This window comes from Pristiophorus japonicus, chromosome 5 (assembly GCF_044704955.1).
Source record: "Pristiophorus japonicus isolate sPriJap1 chromosome 5, sPriJap1.hap1, whole genome shotgun sequence".
Classification (NCBI taxonomy): domain Eukaryota; kingdom Metazoa; phylum Chordata; class Chondrichthyes; family Pristiophoridae; genus Pristiophorus; species Pristiophorus japonicus.
Window position 1 is genome coordinate 64,530,714 of NC_091981.1, and position 22,577 is coordinate 64,553,290.

Consider the following 22,577-nt stretch of genomic DNA (forward strand, 5'->3'; position numbering starts at 1 on the left):
GGCGAGTCTATTCCTGGCCGAAGGGATGTCGCCCCTATCCCGGGCCAAGTGGTCTGCCTGCCCTTACATCCTCGGCGGCGAACGCGCCCGAGCATCTCGTAGTCAGCAGGCCCCGCCTGAGCATCTCACCGGCGGTGGGGCCCGCGCGACCAGCACCTTGTTGACGGCGGGCCCTGCCCGAGCACCTCTTCAGCGGCAGGGTCCGCGTGAGCACCTCGTCGGCGGCAGGGCCCGCCCGAACACCTACTCAGTGGTGGGGCCCACCCACCTACTCAGTGGTGGGGCCCACCCGAGCAGCACCTCGTCGCCGGCGGGGCCCACATGAGTACCTTGTCAGCGGCAGGCCCCGCCTGACCAGCTCTACAGCAGGCTGCTGGAGGGCTCCTTGTGCTGCAGTAGGTGAGTAGAAACTTTTAATTTTTTATTTATTGATTGGTTTTTTATTATTCTTTTATTTTTAATTTTTTTTTGATTGATTTATTGGTTGATTTATTGAGCATTTATTATTGATGATGGCTCTTTATTGGTAAAAGTGAAGTGGTTAATGCTTTGTAAAATCCCCTAAATTCCCTTACCCCCGTCCCCCCCCATCTCTCGCTACCTGCGCCTAATTTATGAAGTGCAGGCAAGGTTTTTCTGAGTGTACAAAAATCGACACTTACTCTGTTCTAAGTTAGTTGGAGTAACTTTTCGCTGCCTAAACTTGCAAAACAGGTGTAAGTGGCTGGTAACACCCCCTTTTGAAAAAAAACAGTACTAAAACAAAACTATTCTAACTAACTAGAACTAGAGCAAACTAAAAGCCGAGAATTGCGATTTCTAAGATACTCCATAGTAAACAAGTTGCTCCAAAAAAATAGGAGCAACTCGAGCCGAAACTTGGGCCCAATTTTATCTGGTCATGATCACATTGCTGTTTGCTGTGCACAATTGGCTCCAGCGATTCTTACATTACAACAGTGACTACACTTCAAAAGTACTTAATTGGCTGTAAAGCCCTTAGGAACACCCTGGAGTCATGAAAGGCGCCATATAAATTTAAGTTCTTTCATTCTTCTTTCTTATGAATAGCTCAGAATTGCTTGAGAAATGAAGCCCATTAGTTAGGACTGTTTGGCCTTGATTTTACACCCCCCCCCCCCCCCCCGATATAGTGGGAGAGAGTCGAAGGGGGGGGGGGTTAAAATATCCCAGGGTCCAGACCCTGGCCCCTCCCATTAAATTTTAACATAGAGAAATCAGGCCATTGAACTCTTTTGGGATTTTTATTTCTGATTTATTGAAGGCTGTGAACAAGTTACTTATATCTGCAAACTTGATTTTTTTTTTGGTACGGGGTTAAAACACTATCAACCAACCAATGACAACATTGTTGTCGACTGAAATAAATTTGGGGTGGAATCCAGTAATTTACCCAGACACTAGTAGTGAATTTTTACTGTAGCTATCAGTCGGAGACCAGTAGCTACAGAACTGTTTCTAGCCAAATAGTACCTTGCTTATACAGGTACTGCTAGATATGCTACGGTTCTCCCCAGGAGAGTTTTGTGCATGTGCAAAGCTGCTCCAGCAATTATTAATAGATTCCCCCCCCCCCCCCCAACCCTCCTCCGCCATGAGCACTTTTCAAAACGAGGTTATACAATTCACTGGAGTAATATTCTGTGTAGTGTCTTGAGAGACATATTTTGCTAGAGTACGATCAAGACCTGGCCTCAGAGTTATACTGCATCATTAGTATCATTTTGCAGCAATACTACCGTTACAGTATAAACACACCCCAAACCCAACTTCAACAGAAGCCAGTGTGATTTAACATTAATGAGTGATGACTTGACTATACATTTCAGATTCTGCAATTGGACAACATATACCCCCCCCCCCCCCCATTTTATTACTCTGTGTTACTATTCCACAGATCAGTCTTCCTTTCACTCAGCTGGTTGATAATTTTGGTGAGACTATCAATTTTCAGCTCTTTTCTTTTCAGTTTCTGTTGGAGTACTCTGAATTTTTGCCGATATTCTTCATTCTTCTTTCTTTCCCATGCAAGCTTATTTTCTAGAGTTTTCCTGATGATATCTGGGCAAGGACTCATAAAGTAATTGTGATCCTGGGAAAATGTCATTCCTGACAAATCTTGATCATTTTGGGATGAGGCTCCTGCGAAAGACAGGTGGGGCCTAATTAACATTCCAAAGTCGCGGCCTGATGACATCATCGACTGTCTAGTAGCTTATCCGAGGCAGCAGCTGCTGATTCCTAAAGGTAAGAGCTCCTCATGTGTTTATCTAGCTTTCTCTTAATGCATCTATGCTATTTGCCTTAACTACTCACTGTGGCAGCGAGTTCCACATTCTAACCACTCTCTGGGTAAAGAAGTTTCTCTTAAATTTCCTAATGGATTTATTAATGACTATCTTATATTTATGACCCCTAGTTCTGGCCTCACCTGCAAATGGAAAGATCTTTTGTACATCTACCCTTTCATAATCTTAAAGACCTCTATTGGGTCACCTCTCAGTCCTCTCTTTTCTAGAGAAGAGCCCCAGCCTATTCAATCTTTTGTTATAGGTATAACCTCTCAGTTCTAGTATTATACCAGTAAATCTTTTTTGCACTTTCTCCAATGCCTCTCTATCCTTTTTGTAATATGGAGACCAGAACTATTCATAGTACTGAAGTGTGGCCTAACCAAGTTTCTATACAAGTATAGCATAACTTCTCTGCTTTTCAATTCAACCCAAGAGGGGGTGCCAGGCTGCCTGTTGGTGGCCTGGCCCAACCCGTGGCCATAATTGTTGGACCGATCTGGCAATCGGTCGACAACAAAAAAATAACACGCCGCCATGCCACAGAGAAGGTACCGACAGCAAAAGCTGTTGGGGGCACCAATCAGCGGGGGAGCTGCTCCCGCGGGGCAATAGTGGGGAAGGGGCAATTTCTCGAGGGGCAATTTTGCGAGCGGGTCCCCACCAGCCGGTAAGAGGTTGGCACGTGCACGCCTGGCACCCCCTCTTGGGTTGAATTGAAAAGCAGAGAAGTTATGCTATACTTGTATAGAAACTTGGTTAGGCCACACTTCAGTACTATGAATAGTTCTGGTCTCCATATTACAAAAAGGATAGAGAGGCATTGGAGAAAGTGCAAAAAAGATTTACTGGTGTAAGCGTACACTTTTCATTTAATCCCCACACCACAACCCAACCTTTGTCCCTTTTTCCTTTCAAATGCTCAAGAACTGGAAACTGCCCAATCAGAAGAGGAAGAGGAAGAAGACAGTGATGATGAAGAAGAAACACCATCACTCAAACTTACACTCGCAGCCACCAGCTCAGATTGCAGATTTCAATCATAACCTCTTTGTGAAGTGAAGACGTCTCATGCATTGGTGGGAAAACAGGCGGCGCGGTCCTGGACACTGCTCCAAGACTGAGGAAGAGCAATTTCCAAAATGGCCGGCAGCCATTCTGCACCGCCCCGTGGCTGCTGCTTTCAGGCGGCCAGAGATCTTATCAGAAGGGGCAATTTCAGCCTCTCTATTTGCTGTTTTATAGACAGGTTGCTATCCATTCTGCTACTTGTCCCCTAACCCCCTTGGAGGTGTCACTGAGGCCACTGGTGGTGCTTGAGGGTTTGATGATGAAGGTATCTGCATACCTAAACCTTGTTGTCTCTTCCCACTTCGCCCTCATCCTACAATCTCTGCTGACTCACAAACTGCAGATGGTGTAAGCGTACACTTTTCATTTAATCCCCACACCACAACCCAACCTTTGTCCCTTTTTCCTTTCAAATGCTCAAGAACTGGAAACTGCCCAATCAGAAGCGGAAGAGGAAGAAGACAGTGATGATGAAGAAGAAACACCATCACTCAAACTTACACTTGCAGCCACCAGCTCAGATTGCAGATTTCAATCATAACCTCTTTGTGAAGTGAAGACGTCTCATGCATTGGTGATTGTTGAATAAATGCTCCCTGAAGACCTTCCATGGATCTGGCCTTCTGTTGATTGCCCTTCACCCCCTCCTCCATCTTCTAGTAGCTTGTCCTGCTCTACGTGGCCTCTCTTCATTCTCCTCACTCATGTTCAATTCACATAGAAAGCACTACCAGAGCACTCGGGTCTGGAAACAACCTCTTTCAGCACAATATTTTATGTGGCAAAAAGGTATTGCAAGACCAGTCAGATCTGTGGAGTAATTACATTTTATACAGTATAGAAAAACTCCAAAAACAGGAACAGTTTCACCAGCAGCCAGAAGGCTAATGCAGAAATTAACCTGTCAGTATTTCATGATTCCTTTAAATAGTGCTATGGGGGGTGGTCTTAATTCCGTTTAATATAGTTTTCAGCCACGCGAGGTTAAGACAAGGCGTAAGCTGGAGTGTAGAGTTTGAAAATGGCGTTGCACACTGATTGACATCAAAATCTGCTGCTCTGCATGCTGCTGGCAGTCATTAGGTGCGCCGCACAAACACCTTTACCAAGATGGTGTCCTGCGCACTTATTATCGGAAGTGTGTGCACACTTCTTGGACCCCATTTTCGAGTCTTAAGTAGGCACATAGCACCTAAAAAAAAAAAAAAATGAGCCCCCCGTATCATTCACTCAGAATTAATTTCAACTGAAATTTGGGCTTGGACTTTTGATTACATCTGAGGGGATCAGAGAAACAACCTACATCTACACCCAGCCACTGCATTGCTTCATCTGGAAACACTACAAGTGCTATACTGCACGATAACTCATCGGTCTGAGGTGTATTTTTGATACATATCAATGACCTGGACTAGAGTACACAAGGCATCATTTCAAAGTTTGCAGATGACATGAAACTCGGAAACGTAGTAAACAATGAGGAGGGATAGTAACAGAGTTCAGGACGACATAGACTGGTGAAATGGGAAGACACATGGCAGTGTGAAGTGATATGTTTTGGTAGGAAGAATGAGGAGAGGCAATATAAACTAAAGGGAACAATTCTAAAGTGGGTACAGGAACAGAGAGACCTGGGGGTATATGTGCACAAATTGTTGAAGGTGGCAGGGCAGGTTGAGAAAACAGTTGAAAAAGTATATGGAATCCTTGGCTTCTATAATAGAGGAATAGAGTATAAAAGGCACAGGCATCTTCCATTCCTTTAACATGAAGTTCGGGACCTGGAACGTCAAGACCCTCATGGACAACTCCAACAGCGACAGGCCGGAATGCCGCAACGCCATAGTTGCCCGGGAACTTAGATGTTTTGATGTCGATATCGCTGCCCTAAGCAAGACCCGGCATGCAGGGGAAGGCCAGCTCAAGGAACAAGGCGGAGGTTATATCTTTTTCTGGAAAGGGAAATCAGAGGAAATACGGCGCCTCCATGGAGTCGGTTTCGCCATCAAAATTAAAACATAGGACCTCAAAGGTAGTACTCTCAGGATTGGTACCAGTGCCACGTGCTAGTCAGAGTAGAAATAGCAGGAGAGTTAAGATGAATACGTGGCTTGAGGAATGGTGCAAGAGGGAGGGATTCAAATTCATGGGACATTGGAACCGGTTCTGGGGGAGGTGGGACCAGTACAAACCGGATGGTCTGCACCTGGGCAGGACCGGAACTGATGTCCTAGGGGGAGTGTTTGCTAGTGCTGTTGAGGAGGGTTTAAACTAATATGGCAGGGGGTTAGGAATCTATGCAGGGAGACAGAGGGAAGTAAAATGGGGGTAGAAGCAAAAGGTAGAAAGGAGATAAGGAAAAGTGGAGGGCAGAGAAATCAAAGGCAAAAATCAAAAAGGGCCACATTACAACATAATTCTAAAAGTACAAAGAGTGTTTAAAAAAAACAAGCCTGAAGGCTCTGTGTCTCAATGCGAAGAGCATTCATAATAAGGTGGATGAATTAACTGTGCAGATAGCTGTTAACGGATATGATGTAATTGGGATTTCAGAGACATGGCTCCAGGGTGACCAAAGCTGGGAACTCAACATCCAGGGATATTCAATATTCAGGAAGGATAGACAGAAAGAAAAAGGAGGTGGGGTAGCATTGCTGGTTAAAGAGGAGATTAAGGAAGGATGATGTGGAATCTGTATGGGTAGAGCTGCGGAACACCAAAGGGCAGGAAACGCTAGTGGGAGTTGAGACCACCAAACAGTAGTAGTGAGGTTGGGGATGGCATCAAACAGGAAATTAGGGATGCGTGCAATAAGGGTACAGCAGTTATCATGGGTGACTTTAATCTACATATTGATTGGGCTAACAAAACTGGTAGCAATACGGTGGAGAAGGATTTCCTGGAGTGTATAAGGGATGGTTTTCTAGACCAATATGTCGAGGAACCAACTAGAGAGCTGGCCATCCTAACTGGGTGTTATGTAATGAGAGAGGATTAATTAGCAGTCTTGTTGTGCGAGGCGCCTTGGGGAAGAATTCTTCATTAAGATGGAGAGTGACACAGTTAATTCAGCGACTAGGGTCCTGAACTTAAAAAAAGTTAACTTCGATGGTATGAGATGTGAATTGGCTAGGATAGACTGGTGAATTATATTTAAAGGGTTGACAGTGGATAGACAATGACAGACATTTAAAGATCACATGGATGAACTTCAACAATTGTACATCCCTGTCTGGCATAAAAATAAAATGGGGAAGGTGGCTCAACCGTGGCTAACAAGGGAAATTAGAGATAGTGTTAAATCCAAGGTAGAGGCATATAAATTGGCCAGGAAAAGCAGCAAAGAGTAGGAATAAATGGGTCCTTTTCAGAATGCAGGCAGTGACTAGTGGGGTACCGCAAGGTTCAGTGCTGGGACCCCAACTATTTACAATATACATTAATGATTTAGACGAAGGAATTGAATGTAATATCTCCAAGTTTGCAGATGACACTAAGGTGGGTGGCAGTGTGAACTGTGAGGAGGATGCTAAGAGGCTGCAGGGTGACTTGGACAGGTTAGGTGAGTGGGCAAATGCATGGCAGATGCAGTATAATGTAGATAAATGTGAGGTTATCCACTTTGGTGGCAAAAACAGGAAGGCCGAATATTATCTGAATGGTGACAGATTAGGAAAAGGGGAGGTGCAACGAGACCTGATTGTCATAGTATATCAGTCATTGAAAGTTGGCATGCAGGTACAGAAGGTAAATGGCATGTTAGCCTTCATAGCGAGAGGATTTGAGTATAGGAGCAAGGAGGTCTTATTGCAGTTGTACAGGGCCTTGGTGAGGCCACACCTTGAATATTATGTACAGTTTTGGTCTCCTAATCTGAGGAAGGACATTCTTGCTATTGAGGGAGTGCAGCGAAGGTTCACCAGACTGATTCCCGGGATGGCAGGACTGACATATGAAGAAAGACTGGATCGACTTGGCTTATATTCACTGGAATTTAGAAGAATGAGAGGGAATCTCATAGAAACATATAAAATTCTGACGGGATTGGACAGGCTCGATGCAGGAAGAATGTTCCCGATGTTGGGGAAGTCCAGAACCAGGGGTCACAGTCTAAGGATAAGGGGTAAGCCATTTAGGACCGAGATGAGGAGAAACTTCTTCACTCAGAGAATTGTGAACCTGTGGAATTCTCTACCACAGAAAGTTGTTGAGGTCAATTCATTAGATATATTCAAAAGGGAGTTAGATGTTGCCCTTACGGCTAAAGAGATCAAAGGGTATGGAGAGAAAGCAGTAATGGGATACTGAAGTTGCATGATCAGCCATGATCATATTGAATGGTGGTGCAGGCTCAAAGGGCCGAATGGCCTACTCCTGCACCTACTTTCTATGTTTCTAAAAACAAATTGGTTGACCGCCTCAAAGACTCCCCCTGTGGGGTTAACGAAAGTCTCATGATTCTCCGACTCACCCCATCCCAGAATCAATGCGCCACAGTCATCAGTGCGTACGCCCCAACACTCGATGTGACAGATGAGACCAAAGAGGGTTTTTACTCCAACCTCTCAAAATCCCTGTCCAGCAACCCTGCAGACGACAAACTGATCCTCCTTGGTGACTTCAAGGACACAGCCCTCTGGGGAGGCGTGATCGGCAGAGAGGGGGTCGGGAAAACCAACTCCAGTGGTACCCTACTCCTGACAAAATGTCTAGAACATGACCCTGTCATCACCAACACCTTGTTCCGTCAGAGGGACAAGTACAAGGCATCGTGGCAACACACTCACTCCAAACATTGGCATATGCTCGACTATGTCATCATCTGAGTCAGGGATCGCAAGGATGTGCGCATCACCCGCGCCATGACAGGAGCTGACGACTGCTTGATGGACTACTGCCTAACCCGATCCATCATTGATATTAACATAGCCCCAAAGCGGCGAGGGCAGCAAGTGGCGAGGGCAGCAGAAGCAGTGCTGCAAAAAAGTCAATGCCGGGACACTTAAAGACCCAGTTAAGAGAGCCCTATACAGTCAGCGCCTCACAGCTAACCTGGCATGCTTTGATGACCCTGAGACACAAAATGCCCACAGCGCTTGGTCTATCCTCCAGGCCTCCATAACCAGTGCCTGCGAAGAGACGCTCGTTCACTAAACCAGGAAACACCAGGTTTGATGAGAATGACCAGGAGATCCAAGAGCTAATAGATCGCAAGCGCAGGACATTTCTGAGCCATAAACAACAACCCAACTCGGGAGCAGCAAGACAGCATTACATACGGCTTAAGGCTGAGGTCCAACAAAAAACTCGGGACCTAAAGAACAGATGATGGATGGAGAAAGCACAGGAGATACAGCAGCCATGATGTGCGAGGATTCTTCAATGCAGTCAAAGCCATCTACGGCCCAAACACCCAAGGCCCCACCCCACTGTTGGCCAAGAACGGGGAAACACTTATCAAGAACACCGAGGCAGTCAGGGCCCGCTGGAAGGAGCACTTTGAAGATCTCCTCAATCGAGGCTCTGCCTTTGACTCGAGTGTCCGCGACTCCATCCCGCAGCATGCTACCCACCACCACCTCAGTAAAACCCCAGCACTGCACAAGGTAGAAAAACTCATAAGACAGTTTAAGAACAACAAGGCTACGGGAATGGATGGAATCCATGCTGAGGCACTGAAATATGGCAGAGAAGCACTGTTGGCGCGAATGCATGACCTCATCTTTCTCATCTGGAGGGAGGTAAGCATGCCGGGAGATCTTAGAGATGCAATGATTGTGACCATCTTTTAAAAAGAGGACAAGTCTGATTGCAGCAACTAGAGAGGAATCTACCTGTTATCAGCCACTGGGAAAGTCGTCGCTAGAGTCCTCCTTTTCTCCCTGTGGCCAAGGAGCTCCTGGAGTCACAGTGCGGATTTCGCTCCCTACGGGGCACAACGAACATGATTTTTGCAGCACGACAGCAGCAAGAAAAATGCAGGAAACAGCACCAGCCCTTATACATGGCCTTCTTCGACCTTACAAAGGCCTTTGACACTCAACCGCGAGGGTCTATGGAGCGTGCTCCTCCGTTTCTGATGCCCCCAAAAGTTCATCACTATCCTCTGCCTGCAGGCTGTGCTCCTTACCAACAGATTCATTACAGACCTAATCCACGTCCGGACCGGGGTCAAGCAGGGCTACATCATCGCCCCAACCCTCTTCTCAACCTTCCTCGCTGCCATGCTCCACCTCAGTCAACAAGCTCCCCGCTGGAGCGGAACTACAGAACCAGTGGGAACCTGTTCAACCTCCGTTGTCTCCAAGGCCTGGTCCAAGACCACCCCAATCTCTGTCGTCGAGCTACAGTACGCAGACCACGCTTGCAAAAACAGAGGCTAAACTCCAAGTCATACTCAACGTATTCACTGAGGCATACAAAAACATGGGCCTTATGCTAAACATCTGTAAGACAAAGGTCCTCCACCAACCTGTCCCCGCCGCACAGCACTGCCCCCCCCCAGTCATCAAGATCCATGGCGCGGCCCTGGACAATGTGGACCACGTTCTATATCTTGAGAGCCTCTTATCAACAAAAGCAGACATTGACGATGAGATTCAACACCTTCAGTGCGCCAGTGCAGCCTTCGCCCGCCTGAGGAAAAGAGTGTTTGAAGACCAGGCCCTCAAATCTACTACCAAGCTCATGGTCTACAGGGCTGTAATAATACCCGCCCTCCTGTATGGCTCGGAGACATGGACTACGTACAGTAGACACCTCAAGTCACTGGAGAAATACCACCAACGGTGTCTCCGCAAGATCCTGAAAAACCTCTGGGAGGACAGACGCACCAACGTTGGTGTTCTCGACTAGGCCAACATCCCCAGCATTGAAGCACTGACCACACTTGATCAGCTCCACTGGGCAGGCCACATTGTTCGCATGCCAGACACAAGACTCCCAAAGCAAGCGCTCTACTCGGAACTCTTTCATGGCAAACGAGCCAAAGGTGGGCAGAGGAAATGTTACAAGGACACCCTCAAAGTCTCCATGATACCCTCAAAGTCTCCCTGATAAAATGCAACAACTCCACTGACACCAGGGAGTCCCTGGCCAAAGACCGCCCTAATGAAGGAAGTGCATCCGGGAGGGCGCTGAGCACCTCGAGTCTCATTGCGGAGAGCACGCAGAAATCAAGCGCAGGCAGCGGGAAGAGCGTACAGCAAACCAGTCCCATTCACCCCTTCTCTCAATGACTATCTGTCCCATCTGTGACAGGGACTGTGGTTCTCGTATTGGACTGTTCAGCCACCTAAGGACTCATTTTTAGAGTGGAAGCAATTCCGAGGGACTGCCTATGATGATGAGAGTATAAAAGCAAGAAAGTTATGCTAAAGCTTTATAAAACATTGGTTAGCACGCAACTGGAGTATTGTGTTCAATTCTAGACATCACACTTTCGGAAGGATATCAAGATCTTAGAGAGAATGCAGAAGCGATTTATTAGAATGGTACCAGGGATGAGGGACTTCAGTTATGTGGAGAGACTGGAGAAGCTGGGGTTGTTCTCCTTAATGCAGAGAAGTTTAAGAGGAGATTTGACAGAGATGTTCAAAATCATGAACGGTTTTGATGGAGTAAATAATGAGCAGCCATTGGGGTAGCACTGGGTCAGAGCATGAGAGCACCCGAACAATAGGCACTAAGGGTGATTCGTTGTTGTAGTATGTGTGAATTGATTCTTGATAAATGTAATCATTTTGTTTGGAACCTTTATTTTGTGGTGGCTCTCATTTCACCTTTGTACTGAGAAGGATGTTGCGATATTCCGTGACAGAGGGATGGTATGATGGGGATGTGGTTGATGAGGATGTGGTGAGCAACGGGAATCTGGAGTTTCATTCACTGGAATCAGAGTCTGTTGAGGCGTTCATGGACAGCCCGTGCCGAAGTGGGATTTTCTGCCTGCCTCCTCGGCCGCCTCCTCATCCTCCCTTCTTCCTCCTCATTCTCCTCCTTTTCCTCTTCCTGACGTGGTATCACAATCCCAGCTGGCAAGAACTGCACCCACAAGATGGCCAAGTTGCGAAACATGCAGCAGACCACCACGAAATAGGACACCCGCTCAGCCGAGTACTGGAGGGTTCCTCTCGAGTGGTCAAGGCAGCGGAACCATTGCTTCAGCATTCCGATGGTCTGCTCAATGATGTTCCTGGTGGCAGCCTGGCTCTCATTATATGAGTGCTTGACTCATGTGTTGGATTTGTGGAGGGGAGTCATCAGCCAGGTGCAGAGCAGATAGTCACCTAACAGCTAACCTTGGGTTTGAAAAAAAGAGTTGAATTTATATAGCGTCTTTCACGACCACTGGACAGCCAATGAAGTAATTTTGGGGTGTAGTCACTGTTGTAATGTTGGAAATGTGGCAGCCAATTTGCGCACAGCAAGCTCCCATAAAAAACAATGTGATAACAAAAACAGATTATCTGGTCATTATGTTGAATGAGGAATAAATATTGACCAGGATTCTGGGGATAACTCCCCTGCTCTTTGAAATAGTGCCATGGAATCTTCTACGTCCACCTGAGAGAGCAGACAGGGCCCGCAGTTTAACGTCTCATCCGAAAGGCAGCACCTGACAGTGTAGTCCTCCCTCAGCACTACACTGGAGTGTCAGCCTAGATTTATGTGCTGAAGTCCCTAGAGCAGGATTTGAACCCACAAACTTCTGACTCAGAGGCAAGTGTGCTACCAATTGAGCCACAGGTGCTGGAGGATTTCTGGCACATCAGACTAACACAGGATGAAGGCAACATTACTGCTACCAGGATAGCGGGTGTTGACATTGAGGATTCACTGTGCGTGGTCGCACACCAACTGCAAATTAAGTGAATGGTAGCCATTGTGATTACAGATAATGTCAGGATTGTTATGCGGCGCCTGCAAAGCCATGTTTGTGCAGTCGCCCCACACCATGGGGAAGCCCGCTATCCTGGCAAAGCCACATGCGTGGTTGGCCTGCTTCTCTCTCTTGAGAGAGAAGAAAAGGTAATCCCTTCTCCAAGCGTAGAGAGCCTCAGTGACCTCCCGGTTATAGCCATGGACAGCGAGCTGGGAGATGTTAGCTATGTCTTCTGCTGCAGTTTGGAAGGATTCGCTGGGAAATATATTGAGAGCCCCGGTGACCTCGACTGCCACTGAGAGAGCCGTGGTCGCCACGCTCTCAGGCTGCCGGTCTGTTTGCAGGAGGTGGCAGAGGTCTGTGACAACCTCCTTGCTGAAACGTAGCCTCCTAATACACTGCTCCTTGCTTAAATGGATATAAGAGAAATACTCTTGGAAGACCCTAGGTGGGTACGGCCGCCTGTTGAGAGCCCTCCCGGACATCTTCCTCCTCATCCCTCTGCACGCATTTTCTCCTCTTCTTCATTGCTTCCTCTCCCGAAGATATTCGCATGCGAGGGGGACTGCAAGTAGAGCCCCCATGACTGTGAGCATGTGCTGTGAGCAGAATCCTTTAAATAAGAATGAAGGTGTCCTCCACTTGCCATAACACTTCCTGTTACTTTAGAACCTTGAAATAAGTTAATAAAGCTGCTGGAATTGCAGAATATTCCACAGAGCCAATCAAACTGCAGAAACATGTCAGCTGCAAGTAGTTGCTGATGGTCCCTTTAAATACTGCTGCTGGAGTCTCTGACACCCTGGCAGATTGGGTGTCAAGTGAGCATTGCACTCTTACTGACGTCATGATCTGCATAATCTACATAATTTTTGCGAGCGCGGACACCGACCAGCCAAAAATGACGGCCGCCGCGGGACCTGCTAGCAGCGGGTGGACGTGCGGTTGCCACCATTTTTATACCTGAATTGACGGTAACAGTCTGTACTAAACCCACAGATTTTAAGCCCACTGTTTCCAGTGGCAGAAGGGTCAGTAACCAGAGACTGATTTAAAATGATTGGCAAAAGAACCACAGGCGACATGAGGAAACGTTTTTTTTTACTCAGTGAGTTGTGATCTGGAATGCACTGCCTGAAATGGTGGTGGAAGCAAATTCAATGGTAACATTAAAAAGAGAATTGGATAAATATTTGAAGGGAAAACCAATTACAGAGCTGTGGGGAAAGAGCAGGGGAGTGGGACTAATTGAATAGCTCTACCAAAGAACCAACACCGATATGATGAGCTGAATGGCCTCATTTGTGTTGTATCATTTATGATTGTATGAAAGAGGTGGACAGAATGCCCAGTCTTACCACACAGGGCATTCAAATGCATATATATCTTAACTCTCAGCTTGGCTCACTGATAGCACTTGCACCTTTAGACAATAAGGTTGGGAGTTCTAAAATTTATTTCAGGATTTAAGCACATAATCTAAGCTGGCACTTGAGTGCACTACTGAGGAAGTGTTGCATTGTCAGAAGTGCAGTCTTTCAGATGAGATGTTAAACCTAGTTCCCATATGTTTATTTAGGTGGATGTTTAAGAATTCCATGGCAGTATTCATTCCCTCAGCCAATACAACCAAAAATATGAATTGGTCCTTCATCTCATAGTCTGTGGAACCTTGCTGTGCATAAATGACTGCTGCATTAGCCCACAGAACAACAGTGACTGCACTTCAGAAATAATTAATTGGCTGTGCAGTGGTTTCGAACATCCTGAGGATACAAAAAGCACAATAAAAATGAAAGGTTTTTTTGTCTTTAATCATCATTGGTCAATTTAAATACAGGCCACAAACCATTCGTAAAATTCACTGTCTTCACACCAAAAACACCTTCCATTGTGCCATAAGCCACTACCACTATGCTACGTGTGATGGATTAAGAACAGATCTAAAAGGTTAAAACTGGACATCCATGAGTCACTGTGGCCCATCAGCAGCAGAATTTTATGCCACCACAATCTGTAACTTAATAACTGAGCATAACCCTCACTCCTCCATCACCATCAAGCCAGATGACTAACCTTCATTCGATGAGGAGTGTGGAAAAGCATACTGAGAGAAGCATCAGGCATACCTGAACATGAGGTTCTAACCTGGTAAAGCTACAACACAGAACCACATGCATGTTAAACAGCAAAAGCTACATGTTATAAACAGAGTTGAGGAATATCCTATCCACCAAAAGCAAGACAAATCCAGCTCAGCCAATTGCTGCCCTATCAGTCTACTCCCAATCAAGAGCAAACTGATGAAAGGTGTGGTTGACGTTTGAGTTCTGCCAGGACCACTCGGCTCCAGACCTCATTACAGCCTTGGTCCAAGAGCTGAATTCCAGAGGTGAAGTGAGAGTGACTGTACTGGACATCAAGGCAACATTCGATGAGTGTAGCACCAAGGAGCTCTAGTAATACTGAAATCAATTAGGATCAGAGGGTAATTCCCCAGTAGCTGGAGTCATAGCTGGTACAAAAGTCGATGGTTGTCATTGTTGGAGGCCAATCATCTCAGCCCCAAGACATTGCTGCAGGAGTTCTAGGCCCAACCATCTTCAGCTGCATCAGTGACCTTTCTTCCATCATAAGTTCAGAAATGGGGATATTTACTGATGATTGCGCCAGTGCTCAGTTCTGTTTGCAATTCCTCAGATAATAAAGCCATTCATGCCTACATGCAGAAAAATTTGGACAACATCCAGGCTTGGGCTAATAAGTGGCTAGTAACAATCGCACCACACAATTGGCAGGCAATGACCATCTCTATTAAGGCATTATTGCCAATCAATGAGAGGTGACAATCAATGGCAATACCATCGTTGAATTCCCCACCATCAACATTCTGGGGTCGTCATTGACCAGAAACTTAACTGGTGATTTGCAAAAGAACCAAAGGCGACATAAGAAAAAACTTTTTTATGCTGGGAGTAGTTAGGATCTGGAATGCACTTCCTGAAAGGGTGGCGAAGGCAGACAATCATGGCTTTCAAAAGGAAGTTGAATAAGTACCTGAAGTAAAAAAAAATTGCAGGCATATGGGGATAGGGCGGGGGGGACTAGCTGATGTGCTCTTGCAGAGCTGACATGGGCCAAATGGCATTCTTCCATGCTGTAACCATTCTATGGTTATATGGTCATCAGCATCTTTCTTGGGGTCCCTCTTGGTCTGCAGGAGAAATGGGAGGAAGTCATGAGGACAAGCAGAGCAGCACCAGCTACTGCAGGAGAGAGGCAGGAAGGCAAGGTGACTCGTTCCCTCCTATGGTCTCAGGACATCCCTCCTCCTCTACCAGGACCCCGAGTGCTGCATCGGAGAATCTGGGCACTCTCTCCCTCGGTCGTTGAGCCATCCTGAAATGTGCCATTGCGTGTCAGCCAGTGCACTCCACTCCTTCAGTGGAAGTGGGTGCATGGAGCCCACATATTGCGCTCCATAAAAATTGCTTTAATTAGCTCTTGAGGTGTCCGGTTTAGCACCTCCAGGCAAGTTCAAATTATGATAATCAGCAATTAGGTCCAAAATTGAGTGCTAAAACCAGACTTTCACACAGGTGTGTCTTATTATCACAGCACCCACTTAGCATCATAGAAACATAGAAAATAGGTGCAGGAGTAGGCCATTCAGCCCTTCTAGCCTGCACCGCCATTCAATGAGTTCATGGCTGAACATGCAACTTCAGTAACCCCTTCCTGCTTTCTCGCCATACCCCTTGATCCCCCGAGTAGTAAGGACTTCATCTAACTCCCTTTTGAATATATTTAGTGAATTGGCCTCAACTACTTTCTGTGGTAGAGAATTCCACAGGTTCACCACTCTCTGGGTGAAGAAGTTTCTCCTCATCTCGGTCCTAAATGGCTTACCCCTTATCCTTAGACTGTGACCCCTGGTTCTGGACTTCCCCAACATTGGGAACATTCTTCCTGAATCTAACCTGTCTAAACCCGTCAGAATTTTAAACGTTTCTATGAGGTCCCCTCTCATTCTTCTGAACTCCAGTGAATACAAGCCCAGTCTGGTATTGTTCAGCCAAGCTTGGCCACTGTCATTCTAGTTCAATGTTAGCAGGTCTCCTCTGTCAAATTGAATGATACACTGTTCTAACAACAGGGGTGCTATACCCTGCAATGCATCATGTATTCTGCTGCTAAGGGACGTGTCACATTTTGGGGTATTTATGCTCAATTGTTTCTTGGGTTCAGCGTCACTGGTCATTCCCATCCATGGACCTCATGTCCTCAACAGTCCAGAGTGCATCTTTTCTGTTCAATATCTAGGTAAATGATAGCAAGATCCAGGGATTGTAACACAGAACCTTACTCTGTATTGTATCGCATGCTGCCATGTGAGCTGCTCTCTTCGAAAGGTGGGCTGGGTGACAAAATTGAGATGCAGGTTTTATACCAACAAATGATTGGATTTATAAAAGAAAGATGAATGAATGGTAAACAGGATAACAGTGAAATATACATTTTTCTACATTCCTTAATATAGAAAAATAATAAATACAACACAAAAGCAAAATGCTGCGGATACTGGAAATCTGAAATAAAAACAGAAAATGCTGGAAATACTCAGCAGGTCAGGCAGCATCTGTGGAGAGAGAAACAGAGTTAAAGGGCCCAAGTTTCCACAAGAAAAAAAACGGGCGCCCCTCCGAGCTGGGCGCCCATTTTTCGCGCCTAAAACGGCGCCTAAAAAAATCCTCGGTATTCTCCACCTACTTACAGGTCCTGTGGCCCTCGGCGCAGCCAGCACGAGCTGTGGGGGGGGCGGAGCCAGGTCCCGGCGCTGAAAACAGTGCCGGGACCTCTGCACATGCGCGCTACAGTCGGCACGCAAGTGCAGTAGCTCCAGGCGCCGAACTGTGTGGGAGGGGCCCGAAGCACGCAGCCCCTAGCCCTGGCCCAATGGCCTCACTGGGGCTGCGTGAATGAGGTTCCTCCCATGGCCAGCTCCTGCTCCCCACCCGACCAGACCCGACACTCGCTCCCCCCCCCGACCCGAGACCCGCTCCCCCCGACCCGACACCCGCTCCCCGACCCGAGACCTACTCCCCCCACCCCCCCCGACCCGACCCGACCCGACACCCGCTCGCCCCCCCCCCGCCCCGACCCGACACCCGCTCTCCCCCGACCCGACCCGACACCCCCCGCCCCGACCCGACCCGAGACCCGCTCCCCCCCCCCCCCCTGACTGACCCGACCCGACCCGCGCTCCTGTTCCCCGACCCGACCCCCCCCGCTCTCTTTTCCCCCCCCCGCTCTCTCTCTCCCTCCCCCTCCCCCCCCCTCCTCCCTCCCTCCCTCCCTCCCTCTCCCCCTCCCTCCCTCTCCCCCTCCCTTCCCCCCCCTCTCTCTCACTTCCCCCCCTCTCTCTCTTCCCCCCCCTCTCTCTCTCTCTCCCTCCCCCCCCTCTCTCTCCTCCCCCCCCCTCTCTCTCTCTCCCTCCCTCCCTCTCTCTCTCTCTCTCTCTACCTCCCTCTCTCTCTCTCTCTCTCCCCCTCCCGCTCAGCGGCACGAACGGCTGCAGAATTCTCTGAAGCACTTTCACACAGGTAGGAAGATGGTTTATTTAATCTTTTCTTGGCTTATAAATGTTTATTCAGGTTGGATGTATTTGTATAATATTTGTAGAAGTATAAATAAGGATTTATTGTCGAATTTAATGAGTTCCTTTCCCCCCCTCCCCCCACCTCGTTCTGGACGCCTAATTTGTAACCTGCGCCTGATTTTTTAATGTGTAGAACAGGTTTTTTCAGTTCTACAAAAATCTTCACTGGCTCCATTCTACTTTAGTTTGGAGTACATTTTCACTGTGGAAACTTTCAAATCAGGCGTCAGTGGCCGGACTCGCCCCCTTTTGAAGAAAAAATTCTGTTCTAAACTAGAACTACTTGACTAGAACTGCAGAAAAAAAAATGTGGAGAATTGTGATTTCTAAAATAGTCCGTTCTCCACCAGTTGCTCCTAAAAATCAGGCGCGAATCATGTGGAAACTTGGGCCCAATGTCTCAGGTCGATGACCTTTCATCAGAACTGGAAAAAGTTGCAACAGATTTTAAGCAAGTGTAGGGGCAGAGAAACAGGGGAGGGGAGAAAAGAATCAAAAGGGAAGGTCTGTGATAGGATGGAAGCAGGAAATATTAATTGACAAAAGTTATGATAGTACAAAGCAAAAGGAGATGGTAATGGGACAAGTAAAGAAACAAAAGATGAGTCTAGAAGAGGTGTAAATAGGAATGGCAGAATCATCAACAGCTGCCATGTGAAAAAATAGGGGCAGAGGTTATGGTCTGAAATGAATGAACTTAAATGTTGAGTCCAGAGGCTGTAAGGTGCCTAATCGAAAAATTAGGTGCTGTTCCTCAAGCTTACGTTGAGCTTCGTTGGAACAGTGTAGGAGGCCGAGGACAGAGAGGTCAGAGTGGGATTAATATCTGTGGCCAATTGACATCTTGGCCTAGAAATAGTTTTGCCATGGTCTGTCAGCACAAACTGGGCACAAGAAACCATCCATGCTCAAGGCCCTCTGATATTGCACCTCTGGCCTAATTTAAATGAAATTGGCGAGCTGCTTACTAGGCGACCTCGGGCAGCTTGCCGGCAAAGTCAATTTGAATTTCGGGCTGGTCAGTCGATGGCAGCAAACCTCAGGAAGGTTCTGGGAGAAGGGATGGAAGCGATTGGGAGGGAGAGGGCAACTTGGAGAGGGAGAAAATGATGAGAAGGAGGAAGTGATCGGGATTGAAGGGGCAACTGGGAGAGTAGGGGAGGAAGTGATCGAGAGATGGAGGGAAGGAGGTAGCGACCAGGAGAGGGAGGAAGACAGCAACCAGATAGGGAAGGAAGCAATCGGGAGCTGGGGCAAGTGGTGGCCGGCAATAGCGCGTGGTTTAAATTTGGAGCCGGGACGAGCATTTCTGCACCTCCCGGCTCCACATTCAGGTAAGTATGGGGGTAATTCTGACTTTGAACGAACAATATTGACAGCCACCCATTAAACACTCTCAAGTTTCATTTCCGTTGACTTCACTATGGTCCAAAATCAAACATACCCTTTTTATAAAACTTATCCTTTGTGTGGACACTTTAAGGACCACATGTTGACTTAGTTTTCTTGAATGCAGCTGGCTCGGAGTTCAGAAAATTGGCTCCTATAAAGGAAAATGGTTAGCCAAGTCAAACGCAAATAGGACGGGGTTGAACGGGATAAATACAATAGTGATCTAGAAATTCTGGCACGCGCATTTTTGGAGGCTTAGTATTTTGTTTAGCGCCCAAAAAACTGTCTGAATTTCTTGGACAATACATTTTACAATCAACTCTGCAAGGTCGTACAGGTGTAGCATCGAGAATACGGAACCCTCGGGACCGAGGCTGTTATAGATTCAGGGCTTTCGATCGACTTTCTGACGTCACGAATCCGGAAATACCTGAGCCCAAGTTCGGGTATTTCCGGATTTTGGAACGTCAGAAAGGGGGGGGGAGGGGGTCGCCGGCACCATCGATGAGATCATCGGGCAGGGCCCCGCCACCAAGGAGGTGTTTGGGTGGACCCTGTCGCCAAGGTGGTGTTCGGGCGGGGCCCACAGTGGTGGAGCCGTTGTGGAGGAGGTGTTACGGCGGGCCAGCGAGGAGTCCTCGAGGTAAGGGCAGTGGCGATGAGGGGATGCCCGAGGTAGGGCAGCGACGGGACCCAGAGGTCGGCATGGTCGGCGGTTACCGATTCCGAACGACCCTTCCACCAATCGGTCCGGATTCCAGATTTTCGACGCTGCACCTGTACAAACAAGGGGAGTAAAATATAATCTCTTTCTCTTTGCAACACTTCCACTTCTGCCTCATATTCTGAAAGTAGTTCAAAATTAGCTTACAGTTTTACACTGTTCAGTAACAGGTGTGTGGGTGTGGGAGGGGGGCCTCCAGCAGCATTACCACCATTTTAGCAGTGATTCCCTCCAGGCCTGTGAGTAGTTCAATATACGTGCAATAAAAGTAGAAAATGCTACAAATGTGCAGTGGGTCAGTTTGAATGTTCTGATGAAGCTTTCCACCCGGAATGCTAACCCATCACTCTTTCAAATGCCCCTGGTGCATTTGCAGCATTTTTCCATTTTAGTTCAGGGTTCCACCACTTGCGGCTTTTCCTTTTGATTGTAACGGGGTAAATTTTTGTGGTCAGCACTTCAGCCGGTTCAAAACTACAGGCAGTGCAAACTGATTTTTGCCTATGTGCTTGCAGAATGCAAAGCTCTGCGCTAAGAGTGCTGAATACAAAAATACAGTCCAATGTATACAGCTATGTTGCTCTCTCTGTATACAATGGTTTCCTCTGAAGCTCAGCTAGTCAATATGCACACACGAGCCTGAGAATGTGCAGTTAAGTTAGACATTTTGGAGGCAGCTACAGTGCTCAGTACATGCACTGAGGTGAAATCAATCAGCATGAGCTAGGCTGTGGTATTTAGTGCATGAGTAAGACTGCCAATTTTGTGCCAATTCAGGGGTAATTTGGCCCAGATTTTCCACTTCTCGGCACATGCCAGGAAATCCTGTACTCCCCAGCCTGTGTTTTTCCAACCGTTCCTTTTAATAGTCGGAAAATCACAGACCGGCAGTACAGAATTTCCCCATTAGCACTCCTAGTGTGCCACAGAAGTAGAAAATCCAGGCCGTTGTGTTGTGCACCCATTAGAACTGTGTCGAAACTGCCCAACCTCATTCCATCTCTGGCCCTCTCAGCAGGCAGAGTGAGAAAGCCTTTCATCCCATCATGCTGTGCTGTAGTCAAGTCCGTGGTCTTGTGTTATATAGCGCAGCCCAAACTCCAAGCTTTCACAAGGTGTGGGCCGCTCACGATTATGTTTCGACGAAACCACAGTGTGTTCATCAATATTAAATCCTGCTATAAAAAGGTCTCTTGTCCCCAAATATTTGTGAGCAATTCTTCATTTCCTTGCTTATCTGCTTTCTACAGGTTTCCATTTCTCTGGTATGTTTCTGGAAGGGAAAGAACACAACACAGGAAACCGTTATTGAGACAATATTACCAATATTAAATTCAACTCCAATCCAAAATTATAATCTTCAAGTTAATCATTTCCTTTTGCTTTTAACAGAAAATAGAGAGTCGCGATAAATGGTTCATTCTCGGGTTGGCAATCAGTAACCAGTGCGGTGCCGCAGGGATCAGTGCTGGAACCTCAGCTATTTACAATATATATTAACGACTTGGAAGAAGGGACTGAGTGTAACGTAGCCAAGTTTGCTGACGATACAAAGATGGGAGGAAAAGTAATGTGTGAGGAGGACACAAACAACCTGCAAAAGGACACAGACAGGCTAAGTGAGTGGGCAAAAATTTGGCAGATGGAGTATAAAGTTGGAAAGTGTGACGTCATGCACTTTGGCAGAAAAAAAATCGAAGAGCAAGTTATTATTTAAATGGAGAAAGATTGCAAAGTGCTGCAGTACAGCGGGACCTGGGGGTACTTGTGCATGAAACTCAAAAGGTTAGTATGCAGGTACAGCAAGTGATCAGGAAGGCCAATGGAATCTTGGCCATTATTGCAAAGGCGATGGAGTATAAAAGCAGGGAAGTCTTACTACGGTTGCACAGGGTATTGGTGAGGCCACACCTGGAATACTGCATGCAGTTTTTGTTTCCATATTTAAGAAAAGATATACTTGCTTTGGAGGCAGTTCAGAGAAGGTTCACTAGGTTGATTCCGGAGATGAGGGGGTTGACTTATGAGGAAAGGTTGAGTAGGTTGGGCCTCTACTCATTGGAATTCAGAAGAATGAGAGGTGATCTTATCGAAACGTATAAGATTATGAGGGGGCTTGACGAGGTGGAGGCAGAGAGGACGTTTACACTGATAGGGGAGACTAGAATTAGGGGGCATAACCTTAGAATAAGGGGCCGCCCATTTAAAATTGAGATGAGGAGGAATTACTTCTCTCAGAGGGTTGTAAATCTGTGGAATTCGCTGCCTCAGAGAGCTGTGGAAGCTGGGACATTGAATAAATTTAAGACAGAATTTAACCGATAAGGGAATAAGGGGTTATGGGGAGCAGGCAGGGAAGTGGAGCTGAGCCCATGATCAGATCAGCCATGATTGTATTAAATGGTGGAGCAGGCTCGAGGGGCCGTGTGGCCTACTCTTGCTCCTATTTCTTATGTTCTTATGATTATAGGCTTATGCCCTCCTCCACCTCTCATCTTGAACAACAGGGAATTCCAGCAGAGCAGCAGTTCAACT

At 47.0% G+C, this 22,577-nt stretch overlaps 1 long non-coding RNA gene across 1 annotated transcript; it reads left to right on the forward strand.

The window, feature by feature from the left end:
* The first annotated feature begins 28 nt into the window (after positions 1-28).
* Positions 29-21,354, forward strand: LOC139263818 (uncharacterized). The gene is made up of 3 exons (XR_011593216.1): positions 29-399; positions 2,054-2,268; positions 21,293-21,354. It is a non-coding gene; the product is annotated as an uncharacterized lncRNA (long non-coding RNA).
* The last annotated feature ends 1,223 nt before the right edge of the window (positions 21,355-22,577 follow it).